Below are 13,851 nucleotides of genomic sequence, written 5' to 3'. Positions count from 1 at the left end.
GAAACTTCCGGTGGCGCTCTAGGAGCGCTACGGATCGGCTCCCCTCTCGGTGGTGCGATCTTCCGGGCGCGGGAACTAAGATCCCGGGAGGGTCGCGGGGCGTGCGGCGGGAGCGGCATCGTTACGCGGTTGAGAGGATTGCGGGCCGGGAAGCGCGGGCTCCGAAACTCGGGTCTGGACCTCGCGGCGAGGCCCGGCCGCAGCCCAAGACCAGCCTCTCAGGAGGCGAGGACCCAGGGGAAGTAAATACCGTGAGGGCCAAACTTTACCTCCTTCTGCGCCCCAGAGAGGTGGGGAAGCGGCGCGCTGTGCGGTGTTTTGGTTTTTTTAAGACAGGGTCTCTCTCTGTCGCCCAGGCTGCAGTGCAGTGGCGCGATCTCGGCTCACTGCAGCCTCGACCTCCCGGGCTCAGGTGGTCCTCCCGTCTCGGCTTCCCAAAGTGCTGGGACCACAGGCGCGCGCCACCGCGCCGGCTCCTTGATTCTTGGTAGACATTACTCATTGCTGGAATGAGTCACAGTCCGAACCAATTACATTCCCCTGCCCCCACCAAAAAAAATTATATTCGTATTTTTGGTTTTCTTTTTCCATTTTTCTGCTAGCACTGAGGAAACTTGTTTACCTAAATTGTTAGATGGGATTGGGAGGAATTTTGTTTTAGCAATGACACTCAGTTTTGTTTTTGTTTTTTTTCCAGACGGAGTCTCGCCTGTCGCCAGGCTGTAGTGCTGGAATGCAGGGCTCACTGCAACCTACGGCTCCCTGATTCAAGCGATTCTCCTGCCTCAGCCTCTGGAGTAGCTGGGATTACAGGCACACGCCACCACGCACAGCTAATTTTTGTATTTTTAGTAGAGACAGTTTCACCATGTTGGCCAGGATGATCTTGATCTCCTGATCTCGTGATCCGCCCGCCTTGGCCTCCTAAAGTGCTGGGATTACAGGTGTGAGCCACTGTGCCCAGCCGACTCTCAATTTCTTTAGCTCCTTCTGACTTACATTCAAAAAACATAACAGCAGTTTATCACCAAGTGTACGTAATGACCTGACAGTTGACCACTTGAATAGGTCCTTTTTACATTTTGACAGAAGCAAACAAAGAATGAGAAGTAACCTAAAGTGCAAAACTACATTAAGTCTTTCCCAGCCAATAAATTCACCTACTTTCTTAAAATCAACTGCAGAGTTTTGAATTATCCCTTTGATGAGGAGGACAGCCCAGGTACCAGGGCCAGGTACCAGGGTGAACAAAGGAAGAGAAGCAACATGGGAGAAGGAGCTGTGGCCAAGGGGACACGCTAGGCGCGTGCCCTCATCCAAAGACTGTCTACAGGAATTCCAGGACAGAGTCCATGTGGAAGTCCTGCTGTGATTCTCCAGGGGCTCCCGACTCTTGGAAAAGCTTCTGCGTTCCAGGGCTGTGTGTGAAAGCCCTGTATTGAGCAACCCCACCTTTCATCCAGGCTCGGAGACCTCAGCTGCTGCAACCCTATTGCCAGCTTACCATGGGACCCAGCTCTTAAGGCAAGAAGGGCTTGGGGCCTCTTCCCCACAAGGCTTACAGACCTTTCAGCCTCTCTGTCTGCAGGCCCAAAGAGCTTGAGAACACCACGTGAGTAGGTTGTCACAGATCAACATCTGCCTTGTACACCTGACAAATGCCACTTCAACCCCACCAACAGCTAACACATGGCTGCATCTTGGCACTTAATACTTTGAGTTTACTTGTTTGGTACTGATTGTCCCTCCCAGTAGAAAGGAAGCTCCGTGAGGTCAGGGACCCCCGTCTCGTTCCATGTCTAGCCCAGTGCTTGGCCCCTGTGAACGTCAGCAACTGTGGTGGATGCTGTGATGAGAGGCCCAGGGAGACCCCTCCAGTGACAGGCTGGGTGTCCTAGTTGTTCGGGGTGTGGTAAGCAGTCTTCAGCCATCAGCTGCAACTCGCCAGGGTTACACTGTTGCCTGGGACAGCTCATGTTGCAAAGTCCTGGCCATCTTGGTCCAACCGAGGACAGCCCTGAGAGCCACTTCTGTTGCAGAGCTCCCTGCAGGGAATCAGTATCTGCTATGCTTGATGGCATCACAGCCTGACTCCTGCCTCTTGTGTCTTCCTCTCCACAGGCCCAATAACACTCCGTGATAAGTCTGCTCCCTGCTTAGGAACGCCCTTGAGCCACAACAGCTTTGTCAGGTGACTTCTAATATTATCTCCATTTTATAGATGAGGAGACTGAGAAATAGAGAAGCCAAATGACTCACCTAACGCATCAGCCAGGACATGCTGGAGGAGTCCACAGGTGTGGCCATCTGCTGCCAAAGCCCTTGACCTACAGCAAATACAAAGCCAAAACCAGGGGGTGCAGCTGGAAGGCAAAAGGCCCGAGGGGAGGCTGCCATGCAAGATGAGGCTGATGCTGTTGCCATAACCAGAGCTCAAGAAAGGAAAGCTGTCCAAAGAAACTGCATTTAGCCAAAAAGGGAATTTGTAGGGATTTGAGGGCACGGAGCCATTCTGAAGACAAAGCAGAAATTCTGATAAAAGATCCTAAAACAGTTTCAAGCTATCTGGGATGTGGAGTTTGGAAACAGGCCATGGGTGGTCTTGGTGTGAGAGCAAGCACAAAACTGTCTGGGAAAGTCCCGGGGAAGGCCACTGTGCCTTCAGGCCATGAGCAGAGCTTTCCTGCTTTGGGCGAATGGAGTCTGGGGATAAGTTGATATGAATGGAGGACTGAAGACAACTTGGGAATTAGCCTTTCCGAGATAACTGGGTGGGGCAGATTGTGTGGTCCCGGTCCAAGCCACACAGGAAGCTCACGCGGGCTTCTGAGCAGGAGTGTGACAAAAGCCAAATGATGCTGGAAAGTGATGCTGGCTGCGAAGTGACCACAGAGGACAGGATGAGGACGGTGGCAATCGCAGCCCCACAGAAGAGCAGCTGGGGTGAGACTGGACTGAGCCAGGAAGGAGAGGCGGGGACTGGCTCTGAAGGCTGAGGGAGGGTCCACAGGAGGGTGGGGAGTGGACAGGAAACTGACATCCATGGTGACGCAGGGTGGGGCAGGTGGGAGAAAGGTAAAAGAAGAACAGAAGGCCACTTTGGGGCATAAGTTTGAGACCTTGTTGCTAAGTGAGGCCAAACAATTAAAAGATTTTTTAAATCTTCTGGTAGCTGGAGAGGAACCTGAGACAAGAGCAGATGGGAGTTGTGGCAGTAGTGGCTATCTTGAGGGACAGACCCCAGGAGGAAATGAGAGATGCGTGCAAGGAGGAGCATTGCTGAGCCCACGCTGGACTCAGGATGGATGAGACAGGTGGACTCAGGTGCCTGCAGGTGGAGAGAGAAGGTGGGGGTGGCCTGGAGGCAGGTCTCTTCTGACTATTGCAAAGCACATCCAAAAGTAAATGATGCCGGGTGCGGTGGCTCTTGCCTGTAATCCCAGCACTTTGGGAGGCTGAAGCAGGCAGATCAGCTGGACCAATGTGATGAAACCTCGTCTCTACTAAAAATACAAAAATTAGCTGGGTGTGGTGGCATGCACCTGTAATCCCAGCTACTTGGGAGGCTGAGGCAGGAGAATTGCTTGAACCTGGGAGGCGGAGGTTGCAGTGAGCCAAGATCATGCCATTGCACTCCAGCCTGGGCAACAAGAGTAGAACTCTGTCTCTAAAAAAGAAAATGAGGTAGGAGGTGGAGCTCAACTCCGGAGGCGGGGCTTGGACACGGGACCAAACTGAGGACTAGCTAAAACAGGTCCAGGGCAGAAGAGCCTCCCATGAGGCACACCAGCCAGTGTGCCATGTCAGTTTACCATTGCCGTAACAGCACCGGAAGCTCCTGCCTCTTTCCATGGCAACAACCAGACAATGCGGAACTTACCACGCTAATTGTAGAAATTTCTTTCTTTTTTTTTTTGAGATGGAGTCTCTCTCTTGCCCAGGCTGGAGTGCAGTGGCGTGATAATCTGCTCAGTGCAAGCTCTGCTTCCCGGGTTCACGCCATTCTCCTACCTCAGCCTCGTGAGTAGCTGGGACTAAGGAAGGAGACTACTACTACTCCTGCTGCCCTCCTCCCCGCACCTTGCCTAGTTCACAAGACAGGAGTAAAGAGAAAAAGAAACAAAAGTAAGACAAATAGCCAGACAACCTTGGCACCACTACCCGGCCCTAGTAGTTAAACAAAGTAATAATAATAACATCAACCCCTGGCCTAAACTACTTGTGTTATCTGTAAATTCCAGGCACTGTATGAAAAAAGCATTGTAAAACGTTTTGTTCTGTTAGCTGATGCATGTAGCCCCCAGTCACATTTCCCACGCTTGCTCGATTTATCATGACCCTTTCACGTGGACCCCTTAAAGTTGTAAGCCTTTAAAAAGGCCAGGTATTTCTTTCTCAGAGAGCTTGGCTCTTAAGACATGAGTCTGCCGACGCTTCCGGCCGAATAAAAAATCTCTTCCTTCTTTAATCCGGTGTCTGAGGAGTTTTATCTGCGGCTTGTCCTGCTACAGGACTATAGGCGCCTGCCACCATGCCTGGCTAATTTTTTGTATTTTTGGTAGAGACGGGGTTTCGCTATCTTGGTCAGGCTGTTCTTGAATTCCTGACCTAAGGAAATCCGCCCGCCTCGACCTCCCAAAGTGGTGGGATTACAGGTGTGAGCCTTTTTTTTTTTTTTTGGTGAGACAGAGTCTCTACAGAAATTCCTTTTTTTTTTTGAGACAGGATCTCACTCTGTTGCCCACTCTGTTGGAGTGCAATGGTGTGGTCTCAGCTCACTGCAGCCTCTGCCTCCCGGGTTCAAGTGATTCTCTTGCCTCAGCTTCCCAAGTAGTGGGACTACAGGCGTGCGCTACCACACCTGGCTAATTTTTGTATTTTTAGTAGAGATGGGTTTTCGCCATGTTGGCCAGGCTGGTCTTGAACGCCCGACCTCAGATGATCTGCCTGCCTTAGCCTCCCAAAGTGCTGGGATTACAGGCATGAGCTACCTCACCTGGCCTAACTCTAGAAATTTCTGCATAAGATATCCCTTAATTTGCATATGATTAAAAGTGGGTATACATATGACTGCAGAAGTGCCTCTGAGTTGCTTTTCTGGGCTCACTGCCTATAGGGTAGCCCTGCTCTGCAAGGAGCAGTCCCTGTGCTGCTGCTGTACATGGCCACTTCCGTCAAAGGTGCTATCTAACACCATGGGCTCGCTCTTGAAATCTTTCCTGGGCAAAGCCAAGAATCCTCACGGGCTAAGCCACAATTTGGGGACTCGCCTGCCCTTATCAAAAATATTTTTTTAAAGAGCTCTGGCCGGGCGCGGTGGCCCTCGCCTCTAATCCTAAAACTTTGGGAGGCTGGGGCGGGCAGATCGCCTGAGGTCAGGAGTTCGAGACCAGCCTGGCTAACATGGTGAAACCCCATCTCTACTAAAAATACAAAATTAGCTGGGCGTGGTGGTGTGCACCTATAATACTAGCTACTTGGGAGGCTGAGGCAGGAGAATCGCTTGAAGCCAGGAGGTGAAGGTTGCGGTGAGCCAAGATCTTGCCACTGAACTCCAGCCTGGGCGACAGAGTGAGACTCCCATCTACAAAAAAAAAAAAAAAACTCTATGGTCAAAAGTTGGCTTAATTGTTTTTTTTGTTTTTTGTTTTTTGTTTTTGATTTTTTTGTTTGTATATTTTTTTTTTTTTTTTTTTTTTTTTGAGACGGAGTCTCGCTGTGTCTCCCAGGCTGGAGTGCAGTGGCGTGATCTCGGCTCACTGCAAGCTCCGCCTCCCGGGTTCACGCCATTCTCCCGCCTCAGCCTCCCAAGTAGCTGAGACTACAGGCGCCCGCCACCACGCCCGGCTAGTTTTTTTGTATTTTTAGTAGAGACGGGGTTTCACCATGTTAGTCAGGATAGTCTCGATCTCCTGACCTCGTGATCCACCCGCCTCGGCCTCCCAAAGTGCTGGGATTACAGGCTTGAGCCACCGCGCCCGGCCAAGTTGGCTTAATTGAAAGCTGAGGTTCAAGCTCTTCCCTCCTCTGCTGTCTTTGGTATCACAAGATGTCCAATGTCTCAGACCCCTTAAGGAACACAGAAAAAGGCGCCACTCACACCCTTTTGGGTCTTCTTCCTGTGGAGGCTGAAGAGTTATGGACGGGGTCCTTTCAGGTCTAAAACTCTGTTCTCTTTGTATTGTATCAACTGATCTCTTTGGCTTTGGCGGGCACCAAAGATTACTTTGTTTTTTGGTTTTTATTTTTTTGAGATGGAGTCTGGTTCTGTCACCCAGGATAGAGTGCAATGGCACGATCTCGGCTCACTGCACCCTCCACCTTTTGGGTTCAAGCAATTCTCCCATCTCAATCTCCTGAGTAGCTGGGATTACAGGCAACCACGACCACACCAGGCTACTTTTTGTATTTTCATAGAGATGAGGTTTCACCATGTTGGCCAGGCTGGTCTTGAACACCTGACCTCAGGTGATCCACCAGCCTCGACCTCCCAAAGTGCTAGGATTACAGGCATGAACCACTGCACCTGACCACCAGAGACACCAGCCTTGACCTCCCAAAGTGCTAGGATTACAGGCGTGAACCACTGCACCTGACCACCAGAGACACCAGCCTCGACCTCCCAAAGTGCTAGGATTACAGGCGTGAACCACTGCACCTGACCACCAGAGACACCAGCCTCGACCTCCCAAAGTGCTAGGATTACAGGCGTGAACCACTGCACCTGACCACCAGAGACACCAGCCTCGACCTCCCAAAGTGCTAGGATTACAGGCGTGAACCACTGCACCTGACCACCAGAGATTACTTTGTACTGTGAGAGACTACGTGCTTTTGCGTGTGTGATTGCTTAGTCACAAGTGAGAGCTGCAGTTCTGGAGGTGGCCGACAGCAGTGGTCTACAGTGAGTGTTAATTATACAGGGGACTGTGCAGTTCTGGAGGTGGCCGACAGCAGTGGTCTGCAGTGAGTGTTAATTATACAGGGGACTGTGCAGTTCTGGAGGTGGCCGACAGCAGTGGTCTGCAGTGAGTGTTAATGATACAGGGGACTGTGCAGTTCTGGAGGTGGCCGACAGCAGTGGTCTGCAGTGAGTGTTAATGATACAGGGGACTGTGCAGTTCTGGAGGTGGCCGACAGCAGTGGTCTGCAGTGAGTGTGAATTACACAGGAGACTCTGCAGTTCTGGAGGTGGCCAACAGCAGTGGTCTACAGTGAGTGTTTATTACACAAGAGGCTGTGCAGTTCTGGAGGTGGCCGACAGCAGTGGTCTGCAGTGAGTGTTTTATTACACAAGAGGCTGTGCAGTTCTGGAGGTGGCCGACAGCAGTGGTCTGCAGTGAGTGTTAATTATACAGGGGACTGCGCAGTTCTGGAGGTGGCCGACAGCAGTGGTTCACAGTGAGTGTTAATTACACAAGAGGCTGCGCAGTTCTGGAGGTGGCCGACAGCAGTGGTCTGCAGTGAGTGTGAATTACACAGGAGACTCTGCAGTTCTGGAGGTGGCTGACAGCAGTGGTCTGCAGTGAGTGTTTATTACACAAGAGGCTGTGCAGTTCTGGAGGTGGCCAACAGCAGTGGTTCGGTGAGTGTTAATTACACAGGAGGCTGTGCAGTTCTGGAGGTGGCCGACAGCAGTGGTCTACAGTGAGTGTTTATTACACAAGAGGCTGTGCAGTTCTGGAGGTGGCCGACAGCAGTGGTTCGGTGAGTGTTAATTACACAGGAGGCTGTGCAGTTCTGGAGGTGGCCGACAGCAGTGGTCTGCAGTGAGTGTGAATTAAACAGGAGGCTGTGCAGTTCTGGAGGTGGCCAACAGCAGTGGTTCGGTGAGTGTTAATTACACAGGAGGCTGTGCAGTTCTGGAGGTGGCCGACAGCAGTGGTCTACAGTGAGTGTTTATTACACAAGAGGCTGTGCAGTTCTGGAGGTGGCCGACAGCAGTGGTTCGGTGAGTGTTAATTACACAGGAGGCTGTGCAGTTCTGGAGGTGGCCGACAGCAGTGGTCTGCAGTGAGTGTGAATTAAACAGGAGGCTGTGCAGTTCTGGAAGTGGCTGACAGCAGTGGTCTACAGTGAGTGTTTATTACACAGGGGGCTATGCATTTTGCTGTGCATTTAGATCACTAAGACGCCGTGTAAACACTTGGAGAAATGTCTTAGTAGCAGAGTGTGCTGCGAAAGCATCGCGTGGCCCAGTCCCATGGTGCTTCCCTCTTTTGGGGGACATGGAATTCAGTATAAAAGTGGAATTCTTGATTTTTTTATTTTTTAGTTTTTTTGACACAGGGTCTCACCCTATTGCCCAGGCTGGGGTGCAGTGGCATATTCTCTGCTCACTGCAACCTCTGCCTCCTGGGCTCAAGCAACCCCCCTGCCTCAGACTCCAGAGTAGCTGGGACTACAGGCTTGAGCCACCATGCCTGGCTAATTTTCGTATTTTTTGTAGGGATGGGTTTTTACCATTTTGCCCAGTCTGGTCTCAAACTCCTGGGCTCAAGCGATCCACCTGCCTCAGCCTCCAAAAGTGCTGGGATTACAGGCATGAGCCACTGCATCCAGCCAGAATTATTGATTTTTTTAAATCTTTGATTTTAAAAAATGCTTTGCCTTCCATTTGTGCCTGCTTGCAACATATTTAAATTGCTAGGCCCTAAGAACTGCAAATGCTTTGTTGGACCTGTTCCTTAATGGGCTCCACCCTGAGCTCAGTGGCTCAGTTGGAAAACAGAATAAATTAAAAGGTACTTATTTTAATGAAGTTGGTCTTCTTATAAAATCCTGTGGTAAATTCTTATGATTTTATGTTATTTTAATCTTCTTCTAACACACTCAGACTCCTTTTACAAAGCTTAAATTCTCTCTGTGTGCTTTGAGGTGTGAATTTACTACCCTGTGCTTCCTAAGTCTAGGTAAGGGCTTCAGCGTGTGGGACAGATACACTTTAACCTTTTCCATATAGAAAGACACAGTTTGGATCCAACTTTAATTTTTTTTTCTGGTTGTTGTTTTTTTTTCTTTTTTTTTTTTTTTTTGAGACATGGTCTCACTCTGTCATCCAGGCTGGATGCAGTGGCATGATCATGGCTCACTGTAGCCTTGATGTCCCAGGCTCAAGCAATCCCCCAACCTTAGGTTCCTGAGTAAGCTCGGACCACAGGTACACACCATCATGCCTGGCCAATTTTTTTTTTTTTTTTTTTTTTTTGTGAGATGGAGTCTCGCTCTGTTGCCCAGGCTGGAGTTCAGTGGTGTGATCTTGGCTCACTGCAAGCTCCACCTCCTGGGTTCACACCATTCTCCTGCCTCAGCCTCCTGAGTAGCTGGGACAACAGGTGCCCGCCACCACGCCCAGATACTTTTTTTGCATTTTTAGTAGAGATGGAGTTTCACCATGTTAGCCAGGATGGTCTCAATCTCCTGACTTTATGATCCGCCCGCCTCGGCCTCCCAAAGCGCTGGGATTATAGGCGTGAGCCACCATGCCAGGCTATGCCTGGCCAATTTTTAAAACGTGTTTGTAGAGACGGGGTCTCACTATGTTGCCCAGGCTGGTCTCAGACCCCTGGGCTCAAGCAATCTTCCTAACTTGGCCTCCCAAATTGCTGAGATTACCAGCATGAGCCACCATGCCCAGCCAACTGTCCTTTTAGAGTAGTGACTTTTACTGTCCCATGGCCAAAACTTTAAAATCAAATCCTTAAAGTCTGTATTTGTGTCTATCTGCATTATATATACATGTATACAAGTTTGTATACTGTCTATATGGTACCATTGACTGATAAATAAAGGAGCACTCATCAATTAAATAATCAACCCAAATGCTTTTCAAGTTCATGTGACTTCAGTAATCTTTCATAAACGAAGATGGTTTTTAAATTATTGGTAAAATAAAATAGAAATGTGTTCAGAATTTAATTTAGACATTTTCCTGGGTCTATTGGTCAGTCCTGTTTATACTATTTCTGCTAGATGTTTTAAAATCATAAAGCTATCAGTTTTATGATTTTTTTATACTTGTTTAATTTGTGAACTTATATCCTTGGATTTGAGCCTTTAGATTTTGAGGTCTAGACAAGTGGCCATCATGAGGCCTGGGAACAATGCCTGGGCCCTTTCCTTTCTGATCCAGCTGTGCCTCTTGGCCATGCTGGGAGGGGTTGGAACCTTCAGGCTTTGTCTTTACAGCTGTAGTTTGATCTTGGGCTCTGCATCTGGTACATAATTAAAATTGCTTATTTCCTGTGGTTTTCACTGAAAACTGGGGTTACTAAGAATTAGCATTGTAATTAATACATGTAATTAAAACTACTAGGTATAAGAGAAACAATTTTAGGCCAGCCGCCATGGCTCATGCCTGTAATCCTAGCATTTTGGGAAACCGAGGCAGGCAGATCACCTGAGCTCAGGAGTTCAAGACCAGTCTGGGCAACATGGCAAAACCCCGTCTCTACTAAAAATACAAAAAAAAATTAGCTGGGCGTGGTGGCACGTGCCTGTAATCCCAGCTATTTGGGAGGCTGAGGCACAAGAATTGCTTGTACCTGGGAGGCGGAGTTTGCAATGAGCCAATGTCATGCCACTGCACTCCAGCCTGGGTGACAGAATAGAGAGAAACAATTTTATGTACAGAGTGTGTAAAGAAAGCAGAAAAGATTGAGCAATTTTTTTTTCTTTTTCTTTTTTTTTTTTTTGAGACTGAGTCTTGCTCTGTCGCCCAGGCTGGAGTGCAGTGGCACAATCTCAGCTCACTGCAACCTCTGCCTCCCAGGTTCAAGCAATTCTCCTGCCTCACCCTCCCAAGTAGCTGGGACTACAGGCACCTGCCACCACACCAGCTAATTTTTGTATTTTTAGTAGAGATGGGGTTTTACCATATTGGTCAAGCCGGTCTCGAACTCCTGACCTCAGGTGATCTGCTGACCTCGGCCTCCCAAAGTGCTGGGATTACAGGCATGAGCCACCACACCCGGTGTCTCGTTCTGTTGCCCAAGCTGGAGTGCAGTAGTGTGATCTTGGCTCACTACAACCTCTACCTCCCAGGTTCAAGCAATTCTCCTACCTCAGTCTCCCGAGTAGCTGGGATTACAGGCACCTGCCACCAGACCCAGATAATTTTTTATATTTTTGGTAAAGGCAGGGTTTCGCCATGTTGCCCAGGGTGGTCTCGAACTCCTGACCTCGTGAACCACCCACCTTGGCCTCCCAAAGTGTTGGGATTACAGGCATGAGCCACTATAGCCAGCTAATTTTTTTTTCTTTTACATAAGATAATTTTGTGATTTGCCAATAAATGAAGCTGTAAATTATCAGTGAAAATAAATAATTCAAAAATCTAAGCTGTTGAAACTCTATTATTTTAAGCCTTAAAAGAATGATTATGAGCCCCCACTCAGTGCCCACTGCCCGTGCCTCTGCCACAAGGCGCCCACCACTCCATGGCCTATGACTGCCCTTTCACCTTTTGGTGGCTTTGCTCAGGCTGTTCCCTATTCCTGAAATCCTCTTTGCTTATTCTCTGCTTATAAGTCCAGGTGAAACATTCATGCTTGAGGGGTTTTCCCAAGGCTCCTTCCAACTCCCTTCTCTGGCCTCCCAGGCTCTCGGTGGCCGCTGCATTATGGCCCTATTTCAGTGCAAGTGGATTGTCCCCAGCAGATCACGGTGGAGAGTGCACCCATGTTGGGGGCCAGCCTGAAGATGCAGCTGATGACTGTGAACCAGCAGCGTCAGTTGCTCAGGATAGACCTGCTTCAGTGCAGTGCACAAAGCACAGGTGGCAGCCTGACCATGCAACACTGGTGCCCACCCCACCTCAGGCAAGTCTGGCCCAGTCTCACTGCCCAATAAGACAGAAGAAGAAACGTGGCCAGGCACAGTGGTTCACGCCTGAAATCCTAGCACTTTGGAAGGCCGAGGCAGGCAGATCACCCGAGGTCAGGAGTTCAAGACCAGCCTGGCCTACATGGCAAAACCCCATCTCTACTAAAAATACAAAAATTAGCCAGGCGTGGTGGCGGGTGACTGTAATCCCAGCTACTCGGGAGGCTGAGGCAGGAGAATTGCTTGAACCCAGGAGGCGGAGGTTGCAGTGAGCCGAGATTGCACCATTGTACTCCAGCCCTGGGTAACAAGAGTAAGACTGTCTCAGAAAAAAAGAGAATAAAAAATGTGATGGGGGCCGGGCGCGGTGGCTCAAGCCTGTAATCCCAGCACTTTGGGAGGCCGAGACGGGCGGATCACAAGGTCAGGAGATCGAGACCAACCTGGCTAACCCAGTGAAACCCCGTCTCTACTAAAAAATACAAAAAAAAACTAGCTGGGCGTGGTGGCGAGCACCTGTAGTCCCAGCTACTCTGGAGGCTGAGGCAGGAGAATGGCATGAACCCGGGAGGCGGAGCTTGCAGTGAGCTGCGATCCGGCCTCTGCACTCCAGCCTGGGTGACAGAGCGAGACTCCGTCTCAAAAAAAAAAAAAAAAATGTGATGGGAGTAGACACAAAACCTCGAGCCCCTCCAGGCAGGGGCCCTTCCACTGGCTCTTGCAAGATGAAGAGATGTTTGTCATTTGGATATTTCTGGGTCCCTTGTTAGCTAGTTCACATCTACTTTGGTGTTCTGCACGCAACAAGGGGCATCCTCTTTCTCTGCAATATAAATGCCCAGTGTTCTTGCGGCCCCTCCACGCTAAGTTTTGATGGAAGCTGGAGCTTCTCAGGACATAGATCAGGATTTCCCCAGCACAGTTCTCACCCATGCCTTAAAGATGACCTTCTCAGTAGAGAGAGGGGAGGGGAGCACAGAGGAAGGGGGCTTACTGTCTGCAGAAATACAGTGCAAAACAAAAGCCAGAAAGCTTCTCAGTCTCTGAATGTAGTTTGGGATAGTGTAGATTCCTCCAAACTAAGTCCATTAGAATTTATTAGGCACCAGTCACAATGATAATACTTTGAGCTGACACGCCCTAATGGGGTAGGCACACCCAAAGGTGGCTCCTATGAGTTGCGTACACATATAATCCCCTCCCGTTGGGTTTAAGCAGAACCTGCCTTGCTTCTAAGCCATGGAATATGATGAAGGTGATGGCATGTCACCCCTTGATGAGGCTATGTTATACAAGGCTCTGTCTCAGCACACTGGACAGAAACATTACCCCTCACTGGCTTTGAGGAACTAACCTGTTATGTTGTGGGAGGGCCAGATGGCAGAAGTAGGTGTGGCTGATAGTTGCTGAGAGTGGTCCCCAGCAAACGGCTAGCAAGAAATGAGACTCTTAGTCACACAGACACCTGGAAATCGGGTCTGGAAACAACCTGAACAAGCCTAGAGGTGGATTCTTCCCTAGTCATGCCTCCAGATGAGAACACAGCCCTGCTGTCACCTTGACTGCAGCTTTTTTTTTTTTTTTGAGACAGTCTTGCTCTGTCACCCAGGCTGGAGTGCAGTGGCACAATCTCGGTTCGCTGCAGCCTCTGCCTCCCAGGTTCAAGCAATTCTCTGGCTCAGCCCCTGAGTAGCTGGATTACAGGTGCCCGCCACCACGTCTGACTTTTCTTTTTTTTTTTTTTTTTTTTTTTGTATTTTTAGTAGAGACAGGGTTTCACCATCTTGGCCAGGCTGGTTTTGAACTTCTGACCTCGTGATCCACCTGCCTCAGCCTCCCAAAGTGCTGGGATTACAGGTGTGAGCCACTGCACCCAGCATCTGCAGCCTTGTGTGACCCTGAGCAGAGGACCCAGCTAAACTGTCTCCAGACTCCTGATCCACAGAAACAAATGTGATAATAAATGTGCACCGTATTGGGAGCAAGCCCCCCAAAATCTGGCCATAAACAAAATCTCTGCAGCACTGT

General features: G+C 49.6%; 2 long non-coding RNA genes across 2 annotated transcripts; one reads left to right on the top strand and one right to left on the bottom strand.

The window, feature by feature from the left end:
• Nucleotides 1-49: 49 nt before the first annotated feature.
• LOC144330902 (uncharacterized) lies at nt 50-9,822 on the top strand. Its single transcript, XR_013397542.1, has 4 exons — nt 50-290; nt 698-1,524; nt 2,222-3,553; nt 9,312-9,822. It is a non-coding gene; the product is annotated as an uncharacterized LOC144330902 (long non-coding RNA).
• Nucleotides 3,835-10,128, bottom strand: LOC144330909 (uncharacterized). The gene is made up of 2 exons (XR_013397549.1): nt 9,331-10,128; nt 3,835-4,034 (listed from the first exon to the last, which is right to left on the bottom strand). It is a non-coding gene; the product is annotated as an uncharacterized LOC144330909 (long non-coding RNA).
• Nucleotides 10,129-13,851: the final 3,723 nt, after the last annotated feature.

The sequence above is a fragment of the Macaca mulatta genome, chromosome 8, assembly GCF_049350105.2.
Source record: "Macaca mulatta isolate MMU2019108-1 chromosome 8, T2T-MMU8v2.0, whole genome shotgun sequence".
Lineage (NCBI taxonomy): Eukaryota > Metazoa > Chordata > Mammalia > Primates > Cercopithecidae > Macaca > Macaca mulatta.
Note: the sequence above shows the minus strand (reverse complement) of the source record. Positions and strands in the feature narration are given on the sequence as shown.